General features: G+C 50.8%; 1 protein-coding gene across 2 annotated transcripts in view; it reads right to left on the bottom strand.

The window, feature by feature from the left end:
* Window positions 1-21,756, bottom strand: part of SH3PXD2A (SH3 and PX domains 2A) — a 233,359-nt gene that overhangs the window by 114,072 nt on the left and 97,531 nt on the right. The window lies entirely within an intron of this gene.

Genomic DNA, 21,756 nt, shown 5'->3' with positions numbered 1-21,756 from the left:
TCTTAGCTGGCCACCAAATACCACCACCTCTGCCCATTGCCAAGGAAACAAGAGAGGAGTGGTCACCTCTCCCCGGGGGGTTAGGAGGTGCCCCAGGCTGAGGGCCCAGGACTTCTGGGGCAGACGAGGAGCCCCGGAGGCTGCCATCTTGGCCAAATCACCTTGTCTGGGTCTAAAGACAGAATCCACGCCCTGATGCGGGTGCATCTCTCAAGTGACCTCGCAAATAAATATCAAGGCTGGCCCACCCCACCCCTGTGTTTTGTTTCCAGGCCCATCCCTCCTTGAGAAATCGGCCTTCATTCCCGCCAGCCTGATAGGAATTCCTATTCTTAGTTAAGTTGGGTGGCTCTTTCCAGGGCAGGCTCAGGCCAATACAAGGGAGCATGGCTGCCCCAGCCTGGCTGGCCTCCAGCCGTATGGGCCCCTGCAGCTGGGCTGGGGTACCCCTCTACAGGTATGGGCAAGGCTTACGGAAAATGCCAGCCCCCAAACCTTCCCAGGAGGCTCTTCTGAACCGGCCAGATTCAATTATAACAAATAGATGAAAGCATAGTCCTTTCACAACTGGATAAATTTAGAATCTGAACTCCTTGGTCTGACAGTCAGTGCCTAACACAGCTGATGTCTCTGTGCCCAGTGGCCACCAACGTCTAGGCCAATGCCTCCTTTTCAGAAGCTTGATGGCCGAGCTGGGAGTAATCACGCTCTTTCCAGAACACCCACACATTTCGTCCATTCCTAAGACACTCAACACATTCTGACGTGTATTACAAACATTTGTGAGCCCCTCCCACCAGAAGCCTGTCTGTCTCATCTTAGGGCCCATGGACCACAGCACGTGGTGAGGCACTCACCTCACAGCTATAACAGGCATCTGTTGTCCAAGCCCACCCATTCCCCTCTGGAGAGCCTCCCTCATCCATTCCCTTGTGGGTTCAAATGGGGCCGACCACACCCCCTGGCAACAATGGTATGCATGCGACCCAGCGTAGCCACCCCGAGTCACAGCGATGGGCTCAGAGATGGGCAGGGGACCCGATCTGGGCCAGTGAGGGTCAGCCCTGAGTCTTCTGCGGCTGTCCTCTTCCTCCCACGGTTTTCTCCTACAGCTGCTAAGCTGGCAGGATGAAAGCCTGGAGCTCCTAGTGACCATCTTTCTTATTGCCTAAGAAGGAAACCAACCAAGAGAAAGAATCTGAACCTGGCACAGGGTAGGTGCTCAATAAATGTTTCTTCTCTCTTCTTCTTCCTTCTTTTTTTTTTTTTCTTTTTTTTTGGCTGCCCCATTCAGCTTGTGGGAACTTAGTTCCCTGACCACAGATTGAGCGCGCGCCCTCGGCAGTGAAAGCGCAGAGCCCTAACCACTGGACCACCAGGGAATTCCTTCAATAAATGTTTCTTGAATGACTGAGGCGCAGAGCTGAGAGATGAAGGGCAGGTTCCTTTGACATCATTTGAGCAGCTGGATGCAGTTGTTCCTCTGAACCCAGGGTCTACCTGGTACTTTCCACTTATATAAAATAATACAAAAGTTTTTAATTGAAACTTGTTGGAGATGGATTTTCATCACTTGCATTAATGGAGTCCTAAATGAGATGACGTGCGTTGCAAGTGAACAAGTATGTAGACTGCATGCTAATCTACTTAAGCTTCTTCTATCAAGGTCCAAGTGGAGTACTAAGCATTGCCTTGGTTTAGGTTGTTGAGGTGAGTGCAAGTTGTTTATTTGGGAAGTGATCTGGGAAGTACCAGTAGGGGAGTGGGGAAGTAAGGCAGGGCAGGCGAGGAAGTGTCCTTCATGGTGGGTGGCGGCAGCTCATTTCTGTTGAGGAACTCGGGGGATCGTGGAGAACAGACTGCAGAGGTATCCCAACCAAGGGCGAGGAGGCTGGGGTATTGATCACCAACTCCCTGCTTGTTGTTGAGCTTCTGAGAGCACTGCTTCTTGGGAGCTTCTGGCCGAGTACGCTCCCATGGCTAGAACAAAGCCCCCAGTTTTCCTGTAAGCAGCCTTTGGCAGGTAGAGGAGAATGGAAAGGGGACCTGGGGGGCCCTGGAAGCAGCTGCTACAGCCATCCCTGACTTCCCCGTCACCACAGGTACTGGTCACCAGCCCTGTTCCAACCCGACCATGGAGCATCTAACTCATCAAGTTGTGTGTGACTTGTTGGCGCATTTGTGTCTCTCATCCCCCTGCACTCATTGTGAACCAGAGGCCCCTCCTGCAGCTGTTTCTTCCCCTTGGCAACTCTCACTGCACTCAGCACAAGGCTCTGCATACAGCAGACGTCCAATAGGCACTTGCTGGTCCGTGCATCTCCCTCCCTCTCCCAGATGCTCCGTCAAGCTCTCCTTCCTCCCTTTCTCACCCAAGCCTGGTAGAGGGGCTGTGTCCCCAGCAGAGGAATGACACTGCACAGACTGGACAGTGTCATCAAAGAGAAATGGGCTCTTCCACATGTTCCTTTTGAAAGGAGATAAAACATGATTTATCAAGACATGGGAGGGACTTCCCTGGTGGCGCAGTGGTTAAGAAGCGCCTGCCAATGCACGGGACACGGGTTTGAGCCCTGGCCCGGGAAGACCCCACATGCGGCAGAGCAGCTAAGCCCATGCACCACAACTACTGAGCCCGTGTGCCACAACTACTGAAGCCCACGTGCCTAGAGCCTGTGCTCCACAACAAGAGAAGCCACCGCAATGAGAAGCCCGTGCACCGCAACGAAGAGTAGCCCCTGCTCGCCGCAACTAGAGAAAGCCCGCGCACAGCAATGAAGACCCAACACGGCCAAAAAAAAAAAAAAAAAAAGACATGGGAGACAGCCACCTTTCCTTGAGGGAAGATGTCACAGATTTGGTATTCTTGGCCTCTTCGCCTCCTACCCTTTTTTTGTTGCCTATTGTTCTATTGCCTGCAGGCCACAGGAGCACGTGTATGCAGCCAAGGGGACGGTGTGTGAAATAAACACGTGGTGGGAGGACACCCACTCTCTGGACTGACGAAATGACAGGCGGCCCTGGGGTGGGCTTCTGGGCCTTCTACCTGAGCCAGGTAGCTGTCAGGAGCTGGGGGCCGCCCGGACCCAGTGACGCCAGGAGCTAAGCTGTATCTCACAAGAACCTGGAGGACTTGCTCAGAGGGACCGGGATCGGGGGGTGCGGTGGTGGGCCCCAGACCTGGCTCTGCCCTGTGCTTCTTTCAAAGGAGGAAAATGTGACTTATCCACTCCCCCAAAATAGCACTCCTGCCCTTTCTCATCCCGTCAGAGGACAAAAAAGAAAGCCTAGAGAGATGGGGAGACAAACTAGGTTGCCCCTCCCAGACCCCCATCTCAAGGCTGGCCAAACCTCTTGACTGGGTTTGATATTCATGAGATATATAGATACAGATATAGATATTGACACAGATACAGATATAGATATACCAGATAGGACTTGATCCAGTTGTAGAGGCAGAACTAGCAAAAAATAAATAGTTAAGGAACGACTAAGCCCTCCAGAGGTGCAGAAGCTTTGAAGGGAGGGCTGGGGTGGGGAGATGGGGAGAGAGGTGGGAGGGCTCCTCACCCAGATGGCCCCGCCCCTCAAGCCCACCCTCTGCAGGTGAGGCCGCCATGCCTCCAGGCTGGACACCTCCCATCTCCTTCACAAGGCTCGTGGGTCTGTCGCTCAGGTACGAAGTCAGAGGAGAATTCCTGTACGAGCCATTTGCCAGTTGAGTTTTTGGAATCCCAGCAGGGCTTCTCTCCTCCGTGCTGAAATCCTGGCAGGAGCAATGTTTTCTTTCCTTGGGTCCTTTTGGCACAGAGGCTGCTGGGAGCGGGGCAGGGGGAGGGGGAGGCAGGGAAGATCTGGAAGGGATTCTATGGTCTTGACTTCTCTCTTAGGGATCCCAACCGCATTCTGCAAGCCAAACCGGTGACCATATTAAAAGGGAGAGAGAGAAAAGGGAGGAGGAACAACCCCATGAAGGAAGCCGGGACCACAGGGCATTAAAGGCGTCTTGTAAATGTAATTCAGCCCATTCACGGCAAGGCCAGGCGAGACTCCTGGTAGAGCCTTCAAAGCCATGTAGATGCAGCCCCAGAAATACGATAAGCATCATAAGGAAGATTACACACGGGGCAAGAGACAGACCTCAGGATCAACTCCTTCCTGAAAGCAGAGAAGAGAGCCGTTGAGCCTGACAGGGTCTGAGCATGTAAGCGGAGGCTCCTCTTGCTGCCATTCTGGGCTGGGCTGAGAGGGTGGGGCCAGCAGGGTCCTTGGCTGGAGTCCTGGGTTCAAGTCCTGCCTTGGCCACAGGCTGGCTGTGTGACCCTCCACGGGGCCTCTGCATTCTCATCTGGAGACTGAAGGGCCGGGCCTCCATGGCTGCTCCCTCGGGGAGCCCTAAGATGCATTTGGGGGTGGGGTTATTGAGAGGGGCAGGGGAAGACTGAGACAACAGGTAACAGTAGCTAAGTGTTTACTCCTGCCAGGCACAGGCTAAGAGCTTTCCATTGGGTTCTCTGGCTTTATCCTCACCACAACTTTAAAGCAAGTGCTTTTATCGTCCCCACTTTGCCCAGGAGGAGTTGGTGGCTCAGAGAGGTTGAAGGACTTGTCCAAAGTCACACAGCTATCAAATGGCTGAGCTGGGATTTCAACCTGTGGCTTTGGAGCTCAGATAGTGAGAGGGAGAGAGTTCTTTGGGCTCAGATCACGTAAGGCCGTGGGAACCACTTAGGATTTTCTTCTGGGTGTGATGGGAGTATGATTAACATCTCCTCCACGCCACGTGCTGGGCTGAGGTCTGGGGAGCAAGTGTCTCGAGGACTGACTGAGAATGAAGCAAGCCATAATCGTGGAGGACGGGACATGCCATGGTGAGTGAGATGCACGCAGCCCCCCGAGGTCTCTGCCGACCAGATACAAGTGAATGAATGAGTGAGTGAATGGATGAGAGTGAACGGGTGAATGAGACTGAAAGGACCAATGGACCAACACAGCAGGGAAGGAGAGGTGACCCAGTGTCTAGTGGACTTGGGGAGAAAGAGCTCCCCGAAACAGCAAACCTCCCTGTCCTTTAAAGGGCCCTTCCTGCCCCACCCCCATCCCTGCCCTGGCTGAGCAGGTGCCAGTCCAGTGGGATCAGCGGGATCCTCACCCTCAGAAGCGGGAGGGCATCACCTGGGGGAGGCCGGCTCTGCTCCACACCCTAATCTGGCCTAACCTTCTCACCATGAGTGTCCACTCTGGGCCAGGACACATAGGTGGGGCACTGACTCGGGAAGGTCCCCACGCTTGAGTGGCAGAGGTGTTTCTCCCTCCTACGCAGGATACCAGGCACTTAATGAAGCATCTTAGTGGCACTTGAGGGGTCTTAGTAGTTGGCATTTGCTTCCAGAGAATGAATTATTTCAAGAAGGTGAGAGGTGAGGACATGGCTCCTTCTCACTGGTAGGGAGAAGTGGTTAAAGAAAAGACAGAAACTTCTGAGAGCAGTTAACCCCCTAGGCCAGCCATGACCCCAGGTTCCTCCTTGTAAAATGTGGTATCCATGGGGGATTCCTTAAGCAGGAGTCAGGGGCCAGGGGCACAGGAAGAGCCCACCTACCTAGAGAGCGCCCACCCTAGCCATGAAGAGCCTGTAGCAACCTCCAGGAGACAGGCACATGTTCTGACAAATGGGCAAGTACCCACTGTACGGGGCAATAGAGGGCACTGGCTACAGGGGAAATAGGAGAGGGCTGACCTCTTTTGGTCTCTCCAGGCTGATCTATTCTTGGCAGCCTCTCCTCTTCAAAATTCACAGCATGTATACATCCTCATATAACTCTCGCTTCCTGGCTTTTTTTGCCACCTGGAATGCCATCCATCCATCCATCCATCCATCCATCCATCCGTCCGTCCATCCATCCATCCATCCATCCATCCATCACTGTCTTGATGGAGGGCCTGCTCCAGTGTTAAGAACACTGCAGTGGACAAGACAGATGAGGGGCCCTGCCCTCAAGGTGTTTACTTTCTAACTGTGGAGGGGATGTGTATGGAAGGGATGCAGTATACAATGTTCATATCTAGTAAATAGTGTGGTTACACACATATGTCTCCCCCCACCTCTGTAAAGAGAATATAACAAGGTAATGGGAAGGGGTGTGCCTGGGGGGTGGGGGAATTCAGCTAGTGGTCAGGGAAGTCTCTGATTTCAGTGGAGTCTCTGAGGAGGAGAAAAGCCAGCCACTCAAAGCTCTGGCGCAAGAGGGCTCAGCCAGAGGCAACCACAGAGCCAAGCTGGAAGGTGGAAAGGAAGCCATGTAGCGGTCTTATAAGCCACAGAAAGGAGTTTGGTTTTTTTCTAAGAACACTTGGGCCTACTGACCCAGATCTCTCCCCGTCTTAAGGCTCACTTTCCATATCCTCAGGCCTCCTCCATGAAGCCTTCCTTGAATGCCTGCCTTGCCCTCCTCTGCCCGCCTCCTGGACCGCTCGCTGGCAGTCACCCCACTCTCGCCCTCCCTCTCCTGCTGTCGTGGAGAATTTGTCAGGGGGCTATCATCCTCAGGGCCCCCTCTCACCTTCCCAGGGGGGTCCCCTGATGCACAGGCCAGCTCCCCCCCAGCCACCCTGGCCTCCAAGGACACAGATGCTCCCACCCCTCTCCCTTCAGTGCAGCCCAGAGAGCCTGGAGCATCACAGGGACTCGCCTAAGGTACAGGGAGACCACAGGAGGCCCCGAGGCCCACAGACTGCATGTTGTTCTCCACGAACAACACTCCTGCCCATCTAATTGGATCTGAGGACAGAAAGGAAAGGGGAGTGTATCCGGCTCCCAGGGCTGCCATAGCAAACGACCACCAACTTGGTGGCTCAAAACAACTGAAATGTATTCTCTCCAGTTCTGAGGCCAGAAATCTGAAATCAAAGTGTCAGCAGGCCACACTGCATCTGAAGGCTCTAGGGAACAATCCTTCCTTGACTCTTCCAGCTTCCGGCAGCTCTAGGCATTCCTAGGCTTGCAGCAGCATCACCCCGGGCTCCGCCTCTGCCTTCACATGCCCCTCACCCCATGCCCCAGCCTGTGTCTCAAATCTCCCTCTGCCTTTCTTCTGTAAGGACATCTGTCTCCGGGTTGGGTGCCCACCCTAAATTCAGGATGACCTCACGTTCACAATCCTTAACTTAATTACATCTGCAAAAACCCTTTTTCCAAATAAGGTCATATTCACAGGTTGCAGGGGTTAGGATGTGGACATATCTTTTTGGGGCCACTCTTCAACCCACTACAGAGGTTATGGGAGAGTCCACAGGGCTGACCAGACACCTGAGAGAGTCTTGGATCCCTAACTGGATTGCAATCACCCTGAGGGGAAGGGATGACTTTCTACACTCCCTTCAGCCCTGGCAATACCTGGCATGGAGCTGGGTGTAATGAATGTGGGTGCTGCCTGATTCCCTCAGGAGGGATGGGGCACTGTCTGGAGAGAGTGGGTCAAGGGTCTCTGGAGCCCAAGGTGGGAGAGACAAGCTGTGAGGATCTGAAAGCTGAGTGAATGGGGGAGAGGGGTCCTCTCTGGCTCTGCAGGCTGATGTGGCACCCAGGGGAGAAGAGACAAATTTCCCAAAGCAATGAAAGGAAAGAAGATGGGAGGGTCACTAGAGGGACACCCCCACCCTACCCAAACCGACATGTATGCTATGGACTGAATGTTTGTGCCCCTCAAAATTCATGTTGAAACCCTAATGCCCACTGTGATGGTAATTAGGAGGTAAAGCCTTTGGGAGGTAATCAGGTCATGAGGGTGGGGCTCTCATGAATGGAATTAGTGCTCTTATAAAAGGGGTCCCACAGAGCTAGCCCCTCTGACACGTGAGTATACAGCGAGGAGTCGGCAACCTGGAAGAGGGCCCTCACCTGACCACGCTGGCAAACCTGATCTCAGACTTCCAGGCTCCAGAACTGTGAGAAATACATTTCTGTTGTTTATAAGCTACCCAGGCTGTGGTATTTTGTGACAGCAGCCTGAACGGACTAAGACAGGGTGACATGACACAGGCAATGCCTGTGGGGAGAAAAAAGGAATAATTAATCTTTTACTCCCCCAGCTCTCTGCAGGCTTACAACCTGGCGTGGGTCCTTGTGTGAAGTGGGTCAGTCCAGCAAACGAACCCTGTGTTTGACTGCCCGGATCGGGTGCCTCAGACTGTTGTGCTGACAGACTGATGAAGACAGACGCTCTGACATAAAGAGCCTTGGGCATAGGAGGACCAAGAGAACCTAATGCATGAACCTGCTCATGGCTGTTCCTTCACCATGAAAAGCAAAAACAAACATCACTCCTTCATTTTCATCCCTTTAATTTCAGAGCAGCTGATAGCAAACCCCAACTCCAGGAGTAACGCCAGTAGGCAGGGACCCAAGTTGCTCCAGTGAGAATCATCCTGGGACTTTTGATGGTTTAGAGCATGCAGCTACCTGAAGGGTACACTCTGGGCCCTTAGAATACCCCCCTCAAAAAACAACCAACCAACCTCACAGCCCACTTCTCTGATGCCTCAGGTTATAGAGTCAGAATTTAGTTTCTTCGATGTAAGGTTTTGGTTAAGATATAGAAACGTCTCCCTGGAGAATGACAGGGAGCCTCGTTGATCATTCAGACCTGAGGATGAACAAGCACCGGCTTTTCACTGGACAGGAGGGGCTGGTTAGGGGACAGAGCACAGAGGCCTTGAGGGAAGGCAACATGACGGGTGGGAAGGAGAAGAATGGAGAAACAAATTCAGCCTTTGCTGGCTTCCCAGTGTCCTGCAAGCTGGTCCTACGCTCCATGTTCAGCTGTCTCCTGACTGTGGCTTGGGGGCAGGCCTCTGCTTGTCTCTCCAGAGCTGCCCCTGAAGCCAGTATGCCACCTCTGCCCTGATGCAGTCTGGGGACAGCAGGCCACCGGCTCACCTGCTTTCAGCCTCTGATGTGGCTGAGATGACATCCCCACTACCTGTGGCCTTGTGCCTGGCCCAGACTGCACTCTGCCACCCAATCCTGCTCCTCACCTGCTACACCTGGCCTTGCTTGCGCTTGACCCAGACCAGTAGAGACAAGGGGCCATGTGGGCTGGGGGAAGGCTGGGGTGAAGCCCAGACGCTGAGGCTGGAAACAGCAGGCACATGCAGGTTCTGGAAGGACATGGTCCCGATGGCGAAGGTCCACAGCCCAGGGGGTCCTGACTCCAGGCCCTGAGTTCTGGCTCCCACGAATCTCTCTCTTCCAAATACGTGCCAAGGGCCCGCCTTGGCTTAGAGTCTAGCATGGTAAGCATTTGTGGGTTTTGCCAGTCAGCATTTGTATTGTAGTACCCGGATTTTCTTTTGAGGAACAATCCCTCCTTCATTCTCAGTCTGTATGATTTTAGGAGGGCTCATCTTATCCCAGACTCCTGAAGTTACCAGGCAGTATAGTCCAACCACGGGCATGTGACCCAAGATGGTCCAGTGAGAATCAGTTTGGGACTTTTGGTGGAACCACCAGAAAGAGAAGTGCTCTTTCTACAGGGCCTGCTAACTCATAAACTGTAAGCCCCAACTTGCTAGGAAGCATCTTTGCACATTCCCATCACCATTTGGGGAAAGCCTATACAAGAATGAAGTCACCAGAGAGGAAAGCAAAGCTGAGAGCTAGAGGGGCATATGATTTGGTCACCTAGATCCAGCCATGCCTGAAACCATTACCCCTGATGTTTTCAGTTATGTGAGGCAATAAATTTCCTCTTTTTTCTTAAACCAGATCAAGATGGGTCTAGTCTTTGTCACAAGAGGCTCCTGACTAGTAAGTATATCTAGTTCTGCCATTTACTATTGTGTGATATGAGGCAAGTCACAACCTATTGAATCTCAGTTTCCTCAAACTGCAAAATGGGCACAGTAATACCCAACTCAAAGGATTATCAAGAGGAGTCAATGAACAGGTGTGTAAAAGCATTTAACACAGAGCCCAGCCCATAATAAATGTTGAACAAATGGGATCTCTTATGAGCTGACAACTCTAGGTCAAGTAGGTGAGGTGGGATGGGGGCGGGGGCACAACCTGGTCCAGCCCACCTCCTCACTGGGCACATGGGGTCCAAGCACTATGGTGCTCCTTGTATACCCTTCCACCTGGCTTCCCCGCCCAAGGCCAGATACTAACTCCCTTCAGCCTGCAGAACCTTTCCCGATTCAAACCCTGCCCCCTAAGCACACGTCTCTCACACAGCTCCCATTTCACTTCTTCCTCCACCTGCCCAGTTCACAGAGGAGAGGGACACAGTGGAGTCAGGATTACTCACTCCATCCGCCCACCTTGGGGCACTCTGGGATGACTCACACAGGTGCGGCTCCCACCCCCACCCCCCGGCACTCCCCGCCCCCTGTCCCACACACTCAGGGAAACAGCCTTACAAAAATCCACTGGGGTTTCGCCATCAATTGAAACCTTAACCCTCTTGCAGCCACAGCACGCTTACCATAAGCACTGGCACAACTAGGAAGGAAAAGTCATCTCCCAAGTTCTGGTTTGGAGGTTCCCATACCCAGTGCAGGCCAAGCTTAAGGGAACAAAATCTTTCATTCCCCCATCCTTAGTGGGACCAGGGGGGATTTACGGGTGTCTGCCAGGACTCCCCTGGTGACGCAGTGGTTAAGAATCCGCCTGCCAATACAGGGGACACGGGTTCGAACTCTGGTCCGGGGAGATCCCACATGCCGCGGAGCAGCTAAGCTTGTGCACCAGAACTACTGAGCCTGCGCTCTAGAGCCCAAGAGCCACAACTCCTGAGCCCACGCACTGCAACTACTGAAGCCCGTGTGTCTAGAGCCCATGCTCCGCAACAAGAGAAGCCACTGCAACGAGAAGCCTGTGCACCGCAATGAAGAGTATAGCCTCCGCTCGCCACAACTAGAGAAAGCCTGCACACAGCAATGAAGACCCAATGCAGCCAAATAAATAAATAAATAAATAAATAAATAAATAAATAAATGTGGGTGTCTGTCAGAAATAAAGCATCAAGCCCTGGCGTACCAGAGGTTTTAATACATCTTTACTGAACCAGATGGAATCGAAGGCTTTTTGAATGGCCTTACAGAGCTATGGGACCAGAACAATTTTTTCTTTATTTTGTAAAAAAACACTTTGGGGGGTGGGGAATATAATATACATACAGAAAAGTGCATATGCATATGTAAAACTCAATGAATTTCACAGACTGAACTCACCTATGTTACCAGCACCCAGGCCAAGAAACGGAGCATTGCCTACACCCCAGACCTTCACTGCACAGATTTTAAGTGGGGCTGGTTCTCTGAAGCTCCGTAACTATCTTATTCTCATGACATTTTGTGCTGGTATGGATGTGAAATCTCTAGACTGACTGTGTGATATCTATTGCAGAGAGGGGACACTAACACATTTATTGATTTTAGTGATATTTACCTTTATTTTCTTTTACTTAAAAATACGTGCTTTATCATCTGATTCAAGTTGCAGCAAATTTAAATGCATAGTGAATGCAGATCCCTGGAATGAGGACCCTTTTTTGTGAAATGTGAACACATGTTCGATTTGTTAACTGTCATTAATTAGACAAGGAACAAATGGTTACCTACAAGGTTAGCTGTGGGAAGAACAGTGGAAACAGAAACAAACCCCCTGAATTCGCTGACTTGCTCTCCCTTGTGCTGGAGAATGCTCAGGGTCGGTCTTATCCCTGACATAGACTGGAGATATTTCTTTAGCTATAAGATCTTACTTTAGGGCAGTCCAGGTCTTATGAATTGCCTGTAAGGTAGCCAGCATCTAGGGATTTCCAATGATATCAATTCCTAGAAGGCTGTTGGCCATGATGGCACTGGGGGTTGGCAGGCAACGAAAGCTGCCCCAGCCTGACTCTGGGAGGTAGAGAGAACATCACAGTTGACCTCCAAGGTGGTCCTTAGCCTCAGGGAAGGAAGAGGCTTTGTATTAAATATAACAGTACTTAACGTGGCCACGCTGAGGACAAACGTCACTTGGGTACCATTGGGGCTCCTTAGGGTACGGGCTGTGGCCTCATTCAGAGCTGAGCTTGGACGGGGCTGAGCACACCCTGTCCATGGCTTGGGAAACCCATGTAATACCTACCCTAATGGTGGGACAGGTGGCAAAGGCCGAGGGCACTGGCCTTCCCAACCGCCATCACGTTAGTCTGGTTTTACCTTTCAGCTGTGTTTTTCTTTTCTTGGTCTGGCAGGAAGGTTAAAAAAAAAAAAAAAAATCGAAATCTAGGACTGTTGAGCTGCCAGAAGCAGGATCAGAGTGGGTTGTAGAGCTGAGAGGCGCCAGGTCTTTAAAGCCTCTGTGTCCCGGGCACGTTAAACTGCCTGAACGCCAGGCTTCTCATATGGCAAATGGGATCATAGGGCTGGGATGTGGATTAGAAACAGCACCTGAGACAAACACAGTACACAGTGCTGGGCACACAGGAGACAAGTGACACAAGATGCCTGCTGTTACAGAGAAGGATGAGGACAAATCACTTGATGTTTGGCCATTGTCCATAAAGTTGTATGGTGACCTTGAATTTGTCTGATTTCCAATCCTTCCCCCACCCCCGCTCCTAGTCCATTTTCCACCCAGCAGCCCAAATATTTTTAAAATGAAGGCTTTCCTGGGACTTCCCTGGTGGTCCAATGGTTAGGACTCCGTGCTTTCACTGGCAGCGGCATGGGTTTGATCCCTGGTTGGGGAACTAAGTAAGATCCCACAAGTGGCGAGGTGTGGCCAAAAAAGAAAGAAAGAAAGAAACCTTTCCTTAAACCTTTCAGTGACTTCCCAGCACACTGAGAAGCAAACCTAAACTCCTTGCCGTGACCCAGCAGGATCTGACTCATGCCTCCCTCTCCATCTCATCAGGCCAGCACCAGGCGTGCTGGGCTTCAGTGAGCACCTTCCCACCTTGGGGCCTGCGTGCATGCCTCCCTCTCTACTGGGACACTGTTCCCGATGCCCTTTTCATGGCTAATGCCTTCCATCCTTTGGGTCACCTCATCAGGGAGGCCTTGGCGGACCACTATGCCTCCCTCTCCCAGGCCTTGATTGTTTCCCTCCCAGATTTCACTGTGATTTGTAATGACCTCTTTTTTTTTTTTTTTTTTTAAGAAGATGTTGGGGGTAGGAGTTTATTTATTTATTTATTTATGGCTGTGTTGGGTCTTCGTTCCTGTGCGAGGGCTTTCTCTAGTTGTGGCGAGCGGGGGCCACTCTTCATCGCGGTGCGTGGGCCTCTCACTATTGTGGCCTCTCTTGTTGCAGAGCACAGGCTCCAGATGCGCAGGCTCAGTAGTTGTGGCTCACGGGCCTAGTTGCTCCGTGGCATGTGGGATCCTCCCAGACCAGGGCTCAAACCCATGTCCCCTGCATTAGCAGGCAGATTCTCAACCACTGTGCCACCAGGGAAGCCCTTGTAATGACCTCTTTATATGATATCTTATATCTTATATGATGTCTCCTTTACTACGATATCCTTAGGGCCCAGCATAAGGACTGGCAGGCCATGGCCCCTGTGTGACATCTGCTGAATGGATAAGTGTGAGTGTGTGTGTTGACACACCCTTGTTCCAGACTGTCTTACCTTTACACATGTGTATCCCTGAGGGAACTACACAAACGTGGCTTGCCACGCAAACGCTGGGGCCTGCTGCACCAGACCAGGGCTGCAGCGGGGATGGACTCACCCTCCAGGACCCAGACAGAGCGGGGCCAGAGAGTGTGGTTAACTCAGAGCCCAGCGTCAGGGCCAGGCTGTCCCCACTCCGTGTGGGGTGTGGCAGGCGTGGTGAGCAGTGGCTCAGCCCCATCCCTGTGGGAGCCTGGGAATAAAGAGCCCTATTCAGCCCTTGCAGCCTCAGCTCCTCTCCGCCAGGGGAGGCTGCCCTCAGGAAAGGGGACGGTGGGACGCTGGGCACTGCTTACCGCCAGGCTCTCCCTGGGCCGTGGACCACAGCAGGGATGGATGATTTGTCGGGGAGGGGCAGCCAAGGGTACAGGGCCTCCGGGGCTCGAAGAGACACAACAGAAAGGCCCAGCCAGAGGAGGAGGCTCTGAGGCAGGCAGAGGCAGTCCTGGTTCAGGGCGTGATGCTGAAAGGCCCAGTTCACCATCGATGCTCTGAAGCAGAGGAAAATCCCCAGGATGCAGAAGCCCATTGGAAAACCGCCCCATAACCACAGGCCTGGCCACGCCAGCCAGAGGGGCGCTTGCCTGGCTCTCTCGGGGTAGACACTGTTCCCCAAAGCCTGCTTTTCTTGAGCTTTGGCTCTGTTGGTAGAACTGAGCTCAGACAATCAACTCTCTTCAGTAACTTCCTACCAGTATTTTCCATGATTCCACCCGCTCCTGCGAGGGAGGTGAGAATGATATAAATGACAGATCACATTCATTGAGTACTTGGTGTGTGCAAGCACTGTGCTATGTATTGATACTTTATATTTATTCTGTTATTTGATCTTCACAACAACCTATGATATGGGGTACCTGGGTACTGTTGTTACTCCCATTTTACAGATAGGTAAACTGAAGGTCAGAAAAGTTGAGCAACCTGCCCAAGGTCACACAGCCAGTAAGTGGTAGAGCGGAGATTGGATGTGCCATGTTCTCTGTCTTTGGCGGTCTGAAAGTGCCTGGCCTCTTAATTCTTCTGCTATGTTCCTTTCTTTGTGTGTACCTTTCCACAGGCGGTACATCTCAACCCTCCCCCCACCCCATAAACAAGGTCAGCATGCATCCTTCACTCACTCGCTATTCATTCAGCTCTCCCCAGTGCCTGTGCTGAACTGGGGGCTGAGATGTGATGGTGAACAGTACAGACATGGCCCCTGCCCTCAAGAGGACACGGTCTGGGTTGGCACTGTGCCGCGGTGTGATCGGTTACGATGGGGACACACAGGAGGGAGACAGGCCTGAAAAGTGGTAGGAATGAGCCAGGCTAAGGGAAGGGGAAAGAATGTTCCAGGAAGAGGGAAGAGACTGAGCGAAGGTCCAGAGATAAAAGAAGCCAGCTAGAGTAAGGTCAGTGTGGCTAGAGGGGTGTGTGTGTGTGTGTGTATAAGTGTGTTGGGAAGTTATGAGGTGCTCGAACAGACAGTGGGTAACAGGGGTTCAATCATACGGACCACACAGCATAACAGAGCCATTAACATTATACATTTCAGAAACACACGTTCCTGAACCTTCAACGCCAAGGACCCCAGTTTTTACCTGGGGAGACATGGGTACCTTCAGACCCTTCTGAAGCCCTTCTCTCTCAAGTTTGAAGCCCAAGCGGGGCACACTTGGTTCTGGTCACTGGTCAGGAACGCACAGCACAAGCTCAAAACTGTGTTCTCACCAGTGTCTACACCTACCACAATCCAAATGGATCCCGGGGGTAAAACCAGGAGACCCGGAGGTCATTGCGTCCAGCCCCCTCACTTTCTGAGGTCGAGGCTGAGCTCAGAGAGGACCATATATTGCTCAACTTTGCACAGCAAGTTGGCAGCCAGGATGGGACTCAGCAGGTCTTGGGCTGGCAGCCTGGTTCTGAGGTGGACTTTGAAGCTTCTGCACTTACAAGTTACACTCCCCAGGGTCCCCAACTCAGCTGTTTTTCTTACTTCCAATTTCTACCCCAATCCTAACCCAACAAGAGCTGCCACCACTGACACCATCTCACAGAACTGAGGACCCAAAGGAGCCTGTGGTCGTCTGCCTCCAAGGTGGTCCTTGGTGACTCTGGCCTCCGGCTCCTCACGCCTTATAGTTCCCTCCCACGTTGGATAGGGCTGACCTGGGGAGCCAGTAGGATATTTTGGAAATGATGGTGTGACTTCCAAGACTAGGTTAGAAAAGATATCACAGCTTCCTTCTTGATCTTCCTCTGGGGTCACTCACACTGTGGAAAGCCAGCTGCTGAGTTGTAAGGACACTTAAGCAGCCCTATCGAGAGGCCCACTTAGGAAGGAACTGAGGCCTCCTGCCAACAGCCAGCACCAATCTGCAAGCCACGTAAGTGAGCCATCTTGCCAGTGGATCCTCCAGCCCCAGTCAAGTCTTTAGATGACATTGACTACAATGTCACAAGAGATCCCAGCTCAAAACCATGCACCTAAGCTATTCCTGAATTCCCGGCCCAAAGAAACTGTGAGAGATAATAAACATTTACTGTTGTTTTAAGCTGCTAAATTGTGGGGGGCGGGGCAGCAATAGGTGACGGATACAGGGCCCAGCAGAGCTCTTGAGAGAATGAGGGCCCCGGGGTTACCTGAATCAGAGATATGTGGGGTATTCACTACAAATGCAGATTCCTAGGATTTACCCAGACCCCCCCAAATTAGATACAAGGGTGAGAGTCTGCATTTTATTTATTTGTTTTTTTTGGGCTGTGTTGGGTGTTCGTTTCTGTGCAAGGGCTTTCTCTAGTTGCGGCCAGCGGGGGCCACTCTTCATTGCGGTGCGCGGGCCCCTCACTATCACGGCCTCTCTTGTTGCAGAGCACAGTTTCTAGACACGCAGGCTCAGTAGTTGTGGCTCACGGGTCTAGTTGCTCTGCGGCATGTGGGATCTTCCCAGACCAGGGCTCGAACCTGCGTCCCCTGCATTGGCAGGCAGATCCTCAACCACTGCACCACCAGGGAAGCTCAGTCTGCATTTTTAATAAAGTCCCCCCAAGTGAATCTCATGTACCTTTTAGGCTTAGAAGTACTGAGCAAACCTAACTTACTTTACAGATCTAAAGAGGCTCAGAGAGCTGGTGGTTTGAGCCTTATCACACATCCAAGCTGAGGCGGCCGGGGCCTAGAATTACTACCTGATTTCTGGTTCGTTGCTCTTTCTACTTATTTCCTCCTTTGTCCATTTCAGTTTGCTTTTTTGAGAAGTGCAGGCTTTGTTTTCTTTTCTTTTGATTTATGTTAAAAACATGCACAAAGCAAAATGCTATATAATTGATCGTTTGTCTGCTGAAGAGCTTGCTTTGCCTGGGAAGAACTTTTCAGCACCACCCAAAATGTGGGTCTAACGCTAAAAGGAGTAGGGGTACTAGGTCATGCAGAGGGGCTGGTGCTGCTATAGACCACTGTGCCAGAAAAGGCACCTTTGGGACTTCCCTGGTGGTGCAGTGGTTAAGAATCCGCCTGCCACTGCAGGGGACATGGGTTCCATGCCTGGTCCGGGAAGATACCACATGCCACGGAGCAACTAAGCCCGTGCACCACAACTACTAGCCTGCACTCTAGAGCACGCGAGCCACAACTAGCCACAACCACAACTACGCGCCTAAAGCCTGTGCTCCGCAGCAAGAGAAGCCACAGCAATGAGAAGCCCGCGCACCGCAACGAAGAGTAGCCCCAGCTCGCCACAACTAGAGAAAGCCCGCGCGCAGCAACAAAGACCCAATACAGCCAAAAATAAATAAATAAATAAAATAAATTTATAAAAAAAAGAAAAGGCACCTATTCTACTCAGATTTATTTTTTTTTGGCTGTGTTGGGTCTTCGTTTCTGTGCGAGGGCTTTCTCTAGTTGCGGCCAGCGGGGGCCACTCTTCATTGCGGTGCGCGGGCCCCTCACTATCATGGCCTCTCTTGTTGCAGAGCACAGTTTCTAGACACGCAGGCTCAGTAGTTGTGGCTCACGGGTCTAGTTGCTCTGCGGCATGTGGGATCTTCCCAGACCAGGGCTCGAACCTGATGCCTCAGCTCCAGGCTTTTTTCCCAGGCAAACAAAACCCAGCGTGTACAAGGCAGAGACAATGAACAAAGACATGATAGGAGTCTACCCTAACCCCTGCCAAACTGTCACCCCAGTGGGTGAGAATGATAATCCCACTTTCATTTGCATAGCACTTCAGTGCTTAGAAAGAACTCGTGCACAATCTTATTGAATTACCTTTGCAGGTGGCAACATAGGTAGCTCTGAGACACATTCAGTCATTCACTTGGCACATTTGTTGAACAGCTACTATGTGCCAGGTAACACACTAGGCACAGGGGGTATATGGATTTGTTTCTTTACTTAATAAACACATATATGAGCCAGGCACTGGTTTAAGCACTTTACAAATCTTAACTCACTTAATCCTCACAACCGCCCAACAAAGCAGATACCATTCTTCTTCCCATTCAACAAGGGCACTGAAGCACCAGAGAGGTTAAGTAACTTTCCCAAGACCAAACAGCTAGTAAGGGGCAATATGGGGACTGGAACCGAGGTGATCTGGTCCTAGACTCCACCCTCTTAACCAAGATAAAATAAGACATGGTTCCCGCTCTTCAAAAACTCCCGTTTTCAAAATCTCCATGACCACAGAGGAAGAAACTGAATCTCAGAGCTATCTTCTGACTCTCCCCAAGTCACACACTCCTGGGACTAAAGGCAGTGTTACTTTGCTTCATTGAATGCGTCTGTTCACAAAAAAAATTAGCAGAAGATGGGTGCCAGGGTGGTGAATGTGGGCATTTCTAGAGGCCAGAAAGAGAGAGGAGGCCCCAGCAGTAAGTCTGAAGTACCCCGAGACACCAAAGCAGACGGACAAGGCTTGTTCACTGCCCAGGCCACTGTGATTTGTGACGGTCTACTGCCAGGCAGCACTCATGCCTCCAGATATTTGGGGGCAGTGTTATTTATAGGTCACACTTCTATTTATATCTTCATTGAATTCCTGCTCACCCTAGCTAGACTCCCCCCCTCTCAGAACCTAGAGAGGAGAGGATAAGAACTCTCTTTTACCAAGTGTGTCAGGGCAAAGGTGAAGGTCAAAGCCTTGGCTGTGTGTGCAGCCTTTCAGCAGGAGCCCTTTGCGGGGAAGCGTTCAAGACAAGGGGGCTTTCTACACTTTCCAAAGGAAATGGGGGTTGGGGGAGGACACAAAGCTGGCCTTATACAGAAGCAGTCACATTCTGCCAACACGGTGGGATTTGAGGTGGGCCTAGGAGACCTCTTTTCCCCTAAAATGTTTTCCCTTTTGCATATTTCATCATTAGGCATTTATTCCTTTGGTCTTAATAGTATTATATGACAAAATGTTGGGACTGTGTGTGAGAAAACCTAGACAGTATCAAGTCCAATCCTTGTGTTTCACAGGTGGGGCAACTCAGGCTTGCTGAGGGGCTAGGACCTGTCCTCATGGGGGGATCTGAATGAATAAGACATGGTTCCTGCTCTTCAAAACTCCAGTTTTCAAAGTCCCCATGATCAGGGAGGAAGAAACTGAAGCTCAGAGGTATTTTCTGACTTTCCCCAAGTCACAGGCTGCTGGGACTAAAGCCAGGTCTGATTCCTTTCTGAATAAATGGAAATCTATTACCATACACAGGAGACCATCCCAATGTTGGAAGAGCTGTCAGGCACAGCAAAAGAAACTGGGGACAGTAAAGCAGGCTCAGAACGCCTCGCTCACCTGCCCTTTACGAACAAGTAAAACCACATGACGTTTCCTAAGGTTCTGTTTGGTGCCCCCAATGAAAACTTCCTGGTTTTAGGGTCACACAGAGAAATAAAGGTAAAGTGGGACTTCTTTCTTATTTTTAGTCCCTTGTTGTGGTTTAGGAAACAGTATCTGTGATGATTGTCACTGCATGGTTAGTTTAGAAATTTGTGTTTACAAAGCCAGCTGGCAAGTCATTCCTTGTGGGCACTATGCCTGCAATTCCAGCATCTAACACGAGGTGGCTGGTTAAGTGAAAGGCAACTGAGAAAATACTGTCATCTAGATAAGACCTTTACTGTCAGAACATGACACTTTAGTAAAAGGACAACATTGACCAACCTCTAATTGACATAGTAAAAAAACCATAACATGAAACTTGAAACAAAGTTTAAAGAAATGCAAACACTCTGGTGCGGGTGGCATACCCCTGCTAGCCGGAGTCTTCATCTATAAAGTGTGGTTGCTGACGTTAAAAGAGATTACTATAAGCACATGAAACCCTTTGCACAATATCTGGCTAAAGTATGTACTTAATAAATGTAGCTATAATCCTTAAGTAGAAATCTTCTTTCATTTATAACTGTTTAATCTGTAAAAAGTTCCAAGCCTCACACGCAGTCTCTCAGGAAGCTGTTTTCAACTTTTCCCCTGTAGCCAATTTAACAATAAGGTATCTCCGGACCACTCAGCTCATGTGTGAACTCTTTTTCTAAAGCAAGTCTTTCTATTGAAAGAGAAGGGCTCTGCCAAAACAGGTCTTACTTAAGGCGTCTTCACCAATTACCAGCTATTAAAGTTGGTAATAATCTGGTGAAGTTACCACATCAGAAACAAAAAGCTGAGAAGTAAAAAAAACTTGCCAATCAGAGAAGGCACCAAATTACCAGTCACTGGCTTGTCTCAACTCTCTTCCTTTGGCTTGTTTTGAAACTTAGGTCTGCAATAATTGTTTTATACGGAAGAGCAAAAGATACTACTTTAAAATCTCAGTTTATTTTTTTGTCTTTACCTTTTTGCTGGAGACTCCTTAAAAGAAACCCAAGGCTTTTCCCCTCCTAACAGTACAACACAACTGGACACACAGACTTTAGACACACTCGTGCCATGTTAACTTCAAAACCAGCAGCGGTTCCTAGGCCAGTTTCTCTCATCTCCAGACTTTTGAAACAACAACCTTAGCAATCACCTTGGTCCCAAACTTCATTCTGTCTTGGAAGGGAGGGGAGAGTGTTCTGACTTACAGCTGACGATGGAGTGTGGCTGGGGCCTGAGCATCCTCCTGGTTAGGCGGTGATGGGGGATAGAGGGCTGTCCTGTGACTTACACCCCTCCCACACAAAAGAGGCAGGCAACTCAGGTGTGTGTAGGGATGTGAGACCAACGAACTGGCCCTCACAGGTTACCTGTGGGAAGCCTCGTCTCCCATGCACCTCTGCTTTAGGTCAGAAATTGACTTACCGACGCAGGTTCAGTGGTTTATATTATGTGAATGGCCTGAATGTGATCAAACAATCAGGAAGTGCTGAACGCAATCAGCCAGCCTACCGAAGGGCTTCAATGGACCTTAAAACGGTGCTTCTCAAGCTTTCCTGCACGTACAAATCACCTGTGCATGTCGTTAAAATGCAGGCTGTAACTTAGCGGGTCTCAGGTGGGGGCCGAGACTCTGTATTTCTAACAAGCTCTCAGACGATGTTCGTGCTGCTGATCTGTGAGCTACATTTTGAGCAGCAGACCTTGAAATGCACAAGACTGCCTGCAAGACCTCACTCTTGGAAAGGAGCCCAGAGAGACAGCTCACCCTTTTGTGTGGAGCCCTGCACTAAGATTCACCAGATCACCATCAAGTATTGAGCGCTTGCTGTGTGCTTCACAGATAACATTTCATTTGATGCTCTCAACAGCCCTGGGGGTATTGCACAGATGAGGGTCACGATGGACGTGCAGAGGTGCTGAGTAAGGCTGGCCTTGGGTCACACGGCTAGGCTATTGAGAGGCTGAGGTGGGATCAAACTCTAAGGCCTCCAGCGTTGAAATGCAACACTTAACTGCTTTCGTCATGGAAAAAGCAGAGTTTCAGACAATTAGCACCCAGGTGTGAACCCAGAGGTGTCTGAGCCCAAAGCTAGCGTTTGGAACCACCATGCTGGTAGAGCTGGTAGAGGCTGGTAGAGCTGGTAGAGGCTGGGGCTGGTAGAGCTGAGTCACACAGCTTCCTTCGGCAAGGCAGCTTTAGAAATTCTCCCTGAGATCTGCCCCATTTGTTCTCACTAAGGGGAAATCCAGCCCTTGGGCTCTGG

Source organism: Phocoena phocoena, chromosome 16 (assembly GCF_963924675.1).
Source record: "Phocoena phocoena chromosome 16, mPhoPho1.1, whole genome shotgun sequence".
NCBI lineage: Eukaryota > Metazoa > Chordata > Mammalia > Artiodactyla > Phocoenidae > Phocoena > Phocoena phocoena.
Note: the sequence above shows the minus strand (reverse complement) of the source record. Positions and strands in the feature narration are given on the sequence as shown.